Source organism: Sus scrofa, chromosome Y (genome assembly GCF_054392235.1).
Source record: "Sus scrofa isolate SSC_HxYL_T2T_F1_AM1 chromosome Y, Sscrofa_HxYL_maternal_Yorkshire_Landrace_v2.0, whole genome shotgun sequence".
NCBI lineage: Eukaryota > Metazoa > Chordata > Mammalia > Artiodactyla > Suidae > Sus > Sus scrofa.
Window position 1 is genome coordinate 15009910 of NC_139402.1, and position 6948 is coordinate 15016857.

Sequence of the window (6948 nt, forward strand, 5' to 3'; positions counted from 1 at the left end):
ATTTACTATGTCTCAGGTGAACCCAGCACAAAAAGACAGAGTGAAGGGAGGCCCCATCATGGCTCAGTGGTTAGCAAATCTGACTGGGAACCACGAGGTTGCAGGTTGAATCCCTGGCCTTGCTCAGTGGATTATGCATCCAGTGTTGCCACAAAGGCAAAGGCAAAGGCAAGCAGTAGAAAGGGAGGAAAAAAAGGGAAAGAATTCAATTTAAAAAATAACACTGGTAACTTTGAACTAGGAACAGTAACTCCAAATGTAAGAGGATGAAATTGGCTTATTAAAATTCACAGGGTAGACAAATAAATGTTTAAAAACATCCTCATCTATATTCTGAAATATAGATTAACAGTTCAGGTTTAAGAACGTGAGCAGGCGCAGCGGAATAAAAAAATAGTTATAAATACTTCGCGAGTACAACAGAAATTGGGAATAGCTGTCCCTTGTTCATGCCAAACTCAGAAGGGCAAAATTTACAGGAAGAAGGTCAAGGTCATCACATGAAGAAGGGATCAATTCATCACGGAGATACAACTATTATAAGCAAACATGCACCCACAATCAGAGGAGCTGAATGTGTTAAAGAGTGACAGGTCAGATGTAAGACAAAGACAAGAGAAGAAGTGTAGGGGAGCTAAAGAAGCCCACACTCAGCAATAGAAAGATCATCCAGAAGGAAACAGTTAGGACATATTGCATTCACACCATATTTTAGATCACAGCGACCTAACAAAGATATATCTTAAACATTAAAGAGAAGGATTGAGATTGTGGAGAAGTAAGATATCATGCTCACCTTCTCCCACAAAATGCATTATAAGAAGGATGGAAAAACACATCTAAATGGAGAATGATTGACACAGACCACCTAACGTATGCTGGCAGAAGAACTGAAACTTCCCAAGGGGTAAGAAACCCTCCACATACCTGGGAAGAGGGTTAAAGGTGGGGGGGGTTGGGAGCAGGATGGGACAAGCACTTCTGAGAGGGATCTGTGTAAGAGAAAAGAAACCCACAATCTGGGAAGTCACCTAGAGGATGGGATGATTAGCTGAGATGGGTGGACCACAAAGTCAATGAGAAAACCACAGAAATTGGACTGAGAAGGGCAAAGGAGAGTGAGAGAAATACAGATCTTCTGCAGAACAACCCAGACACCACAGCCTGAGACACTCGGGCAGAGACTGGGTGCTGAGACTCAGGATTTGGAGGTCAGTTCCAGGGAGAGGACTAGTACAGGCTGGGCGGAGAGAGTCTGTGGGGCTAGGGGCAGGGTGCCAAATGATGGAGAGCAAAGCACCACAGCTGAGGGAACCCAGGAAGAGGTCTGTGCCTGTGGGAGAAGCAAGGCACGGTTGTTGGGAAGGGGGAGGAGGAGGGGCAGGCCACCATCAGAATCTCATTTCTTGCACACACATGGCATCTCAGAGAGTGGGATACATTGCCAAAGGCTGTGGCTGTTCAGAGAACAGTTGCTTGCACTATGGGAGGCGGGATGGTTCTTGCGTGAGCTCCTGGTGGCCACAAAAGTATTGTGTGGGCTAAGGTCACCTGGGTCTCTGCATGATATGGCTCCTCGTGTGTGTTCCACAGGTTATGGGAAGAAGGCACAGCAGTCATCCCAGCAACCACGGTGGAACTTTGCCCATCACCACTATGGGTCTCTGAAATGTGTCTGCCTGTGACCCCAGTTACCTCAGAGGTCAGCCAAAATGAGGACACTGCACCCAAACACCACTCTTTGATGCTCTCACTCTCCTGGGACCATGCAGGCCCTGCTGCTGCCACTGCCAATAGCACTGGTTAGCGCCCATACGTGTCTGATCACTCTCACTTCCCAGGATCCTGCAACCAATAGCCAATTGTGAGGCCATACCTGCATGGTCTAAGCTGGAGAGGGTGCTTCTTGCAAGAAGTTGGCAGGGTCACACCACTGCAGTTATCCTTGACTCCAGAAGTGGGCATGGCCCACCACTACTAGGGGCCCATGAAAAGACACTACATGCAGCCCCAATCACTTCAGAGGGCACTGCAGAGGAGCACACTGCAACCAAATGATACCCATTCTTGCTCACTCTACCGGGAACAGAACACCCTGCCACTGCCACTGCCACTGCCAATTGCTCCAGGCACTTCCTCAATTTGCCTGAAGCTAATTACCACTTCCCAGGGCCTTCAATCAAGGAGCATCCTGCTCCACCTTCCAGCAGGGCTTTACTAATGTCAAGAGCCCAGCAAACAGACACTGACCATTAGACTTGCCCATTGCCAGCTTCTCCCTTCAAACACACTCAGCACGCTGGACGTAACAACCTGCATACACCAAAGATAGTGACAGCAAATCTCCAAACTCACACACCAAAATTAAATACTCACCTCCCATCAAAATACGATGGGGTGCTCTTGCCTAGACAGAGCCCTCCCACACTACAGTAGTTGGTTTAACTTAACTCACCGAAAAAAAAAAATGAAAACAATAAGCAAAATGAAGAAGCTCAGGAACCATCCCCACTTAAAAGAGCAGGATAATTCCCTTCAAGCAGCAAATATGGAACAGACATTAGCAATCTAATAGACACTGTGTGCAAAGGGGAGATAGTGAAAATATGGAAGGAAATATGAGTGATTATGAAGAGGTTATGAGCAGAGGTAAACAGCAATTCATATTAGTTTTGATAGGGAATAGAAAAAATAAGGTAAAATCAATAACCAGAAATTGCATTTAGAGAGATTTAGGCTCAGTTAAAGGCACTAAGGAGAAGAATGTATAATGTGGAAAAAGAAAACAATGACATGGAAGAGAGACTAATGGGAATCACGCAATCAGGAAGGCAGGCAGAAAACTGAATGAAAAACATAGGAAAGCAGTAGATCTAAGGGACAGTATAAAGCAGTCCACTCTCTTCATCATAGGGATTCCAGAAAGAGAAGAAAAGGCAAAGGGGATTAAGACACATTTCAACAAATGTTGGCTAAAATTTTCCAAATCTAGAGAAACAACATGTCAAGACACAGGAAGCACAGAGGGCCTGAAACATGTTGAACTCAAAAAGGCCCACACAAAGAGATATTTTGATAAAAGAGCAAAAGTTAAAACAAGAGAAAAACGCAGAATTCCTTATAACAGAACCCCGATAAGGATCTCAGCTGATTTCACTACAGACCAGAAGAGAATGAAAAGATATATCCAAAGTTCCAAAAGGAAAATTTTGGCAGCCTAGCATACACTACCCGGAAAAATATCATTTAGGTAAAAGGGAAATAGAGAATTTCCCCAACAAATGGATGCTGAAATACTACAGAAATACCAACCTTATTCTACAGGTAATATTGAAGTGGTTTCTATGAAGAAAAAGTGAGAAGAAATAGGATAGAGGAATCACAGTTGGAAATAAATGACTATACCATTCTAAAAAAAAAAAAATGTAGAATAGACCACACAGACAAGGAAGAGCAAAAGGACAATTATGAAGTGGTTAAAAAATAACTTCAAAAGGGAAATAAAGTGTTTCTTCAACAAGAAAAAGCTGAAAGATTACAGCAATACGGAAACCATTCTAAAAGACATACTGAAAGGACATCTCTAAATTAAAAAAAAAAAGGAGGAAAATCTATGATGTTGGAAACCACAATTGGAAAGCTGTGACTTACATAAGCCAGCACAGAACTCTAACCACGGAGATATTAAAGAAAAAGGGATAAAATAAGCCAGCAAATTCATACAATGTGGACAAGGAAAGTATGAAAAATTACATTCGTTATACACACTTTTTAAGGATGTGTTAGAGGCTAAATGATTACCAGGCTAAAGCAAAGAGATGTAGGAAGTGGTTAACATACGAAAAAACAGGGCAACCATAAATCAAAACCAAACCTTACATTCACAAAAGCTAAAAAGAAAAGAATTCAGGCATAAAATAAGGGGAAATCTACCCACAAAAAAAAAAAGAAAGGAAGGAAGAAAAGAGAAACATAGAATCAACCAGAAAAAAAGGATTAAAATGGAAATACATATCAATAACCACCTTAAATGTCCATGGAATGAAGGTTACAATCAAAAGACACAGAATGACTGATTGGATAAAACAGCAAAAACCTTCAACATGCTGCCTACAAGAGACTCACCTTAGGACAAAGGACACATATAGATTGAAAGTGAGGGCATGGGAAAAGATATTTCAAAACAAAGGACAAGATATTAAAGCAAGAGTGGCAATACTCCTATCAGACAAAATAGACTGTAAGACAAAGCTGATGAAGACAGAAAAAAGGACACTATTTAATGGTGAAAGGATCTGTACAAGAAGAGGGTGTTACAGTCATCAACATATATGCCCCATTAAAGGAGCACCCAGATGCCTACAAATTCCAACAGACATAAAAGGAGAAATTGATGGGAAGACAATCAGAGGAGAAGACATTAACACCCCAATCACATCAATGGACAGATCCTCTGGAAAGAAAATAAATAAAAGCAACTGAAATTCTAAAGGAAACCATAGGAAAGAGAGTCTTAATCGACATTTTCAGGACATCACATCCAAAACTATCCCAATGTAACTTGTTCCCAAGTGCACATGGAACATTCTCAAGAAGTGAATACATACTGGGGCAGAACGCTAATCTCAACAAATATAAGAGTATAGAAATTACTTCAAGTATGTTCTCTGACCACATAGGCATGAAACTAGAAATCAACCCCAGGGGGGAAAATGAGGAAAAATCTACTACATGGACACTAAACCACATGTGTTGAAAAAAACACTGGGTGAATGAGGAAGTCAAGAAGGAAATGAAAAAATAACTAAAGGCAAATGATAAGGGAGACAGATTTCCTCAAAATCTGTGTGATGCCACAAAAGCAGTGCTCAGAGGGAAGTTCATAGCAGTACAGGCCTTCCTCAAAAAAGAAGAAAAATTTAAAATTGACAACTTAACCCACCAGCGAAATGACTTAGAAAAAGAACAAGCAAAACCTAAAAGTCAACAGAAGGAAGGAAATCATGATGATCACAGCAGAAATCAACAAAATAGAGATTCAAAATCAATAGACAAAACAATTAAATCTAGAGCTGGTTCTTTGAAAAGGTAAACTCATTAGACAACCCCCTGGCTAGACTCAACAAGAAGAGGAGTGAGAAAACCCAAAGAAACACACTAAGAAATGAAAAAAAGAAGTCACAATGGATACTACTGAAGTACAACAAAACCATGAGAGAATACTATCAACAATTGTATGCCACGAAATTTAACAACCCAGGAGAAATGGACATCTTTCTAGAGACTGAATATTGTAAAGATAGCTTGCCAAAAATTAATTAAAAAAATAGATCAACTGAACAGACTGTTCACTAGAAATTCATTTGAATATATCATAAAAAGACTCCCTGCAAATAAAAGTTCAGGAACAGATGGCGTTGCAGGAGAATCCTACCAAACACACAAAGAGGAACCGATGCTCATCCTCCTTAAAATTTTTCAGAAGTTTTAACGAGAAGGAACACTCCCGAAGACATTCTATGTTGCCACGATCAACCTAATTCCAAAACCAAAGATACCACCAAAATAAAAAAAGAAAACTATCAGCCAATAACTTTGATGACTTTAGGCACAAACAAATCTCAGCAATATTTTAGCCATCAGAATCCAACAACATATGAAACAGATCATATACCACGACTAGGTGGGATTCATCCCAGGTTCTCAAGGATGGTGCAACAAAAGTAAATCAATGAACATCATACACGACAGAAACAATAGAAAAATTTTTAAAAGTTCATGATATGGCATCAAATGCAGAGAAAGCATCCGACAAAGTCCAACACCCATTTGTGATCAGAACTCTTACCAAGTGGGTATAGAGAGAACATTCCCGTAAATAATTAAAGTCATTTATGACGAACTCATTGCCAATATAATACTCAGTGGAGAAAAGCTGAGAGCCTTCCCACTAAAATCTGGAACAACACAAGGATGCCCACTCTCACCACTGTTATTCAACATAGTATGGTAATTCTAGCCACAGTAATCACACAGAAGAAATAAAAGGCATCCAAATAGGAAGAGAAGAGGCAAAACTGTCACTCTATGCAGATGGCCTTTTACAATCTATAGAAAAACCTAAGGACTCCACCCAAAAACTACTTGAACAGATCAACAAATTCAGCAAAGAAGCAGCATATAAGATTTGCATTCAGAAATCGGTCACAATTCTGTATATTCACAGTGTAATACTCAGAAGGAATACAAAAATAAAACACCTTGTAAAATTGCACCCCAACAAATCAAATACCTGGGCATACACCTGACAAAGGAGGTAGAGGATATATATGCTGAGAACTAAAAAACATTAGTGAAGGAAATTAAAGAAGATGTAAAGAAATGGAAAGGTATTCCTTCCCCCAGGGCTGGAAAAATTAATATTGTAAAGATAGCCATACTACCCAAGGCAATCTACAGATTCAATGCAATCCCTATCAAATTACCCATGACATTTTCCACAGAACCCGAAAAAACAATCCAAAACAGACAGACAGACCAGTGGAATAGAAGAGAGAATCCCCCCCCCCCGCCAAAAAAAGAGAAACCTATGGTCAAATAATCATTGACCAAGGAGGCAAGTATATAAAATGGGGAAAAGACAGTCTATTCAGGAAGTATTGCTGGCAAACCTGGAGAGCTACATGCAATTCAGCGGAACTAGAACACACCCTCACACCATGCAGCAAAATAAACTCAAAATGGCTGACAGGCCTACATGTAAGACAAGGCACCCCCAAACTCCTGGAAGAGAACCTAGGCAAAATATTCTCTGACACCAGCCTTACAAAGGTTTTCTCAGGTCAGTCTCCCAACGTAATAGAAATAAAAGCAACAACCAACCCATGGGACAAAATCACACTGACAAGATTTTGCCCAGCAAAGGAAACCAAAAAGAAACCAAAAAGA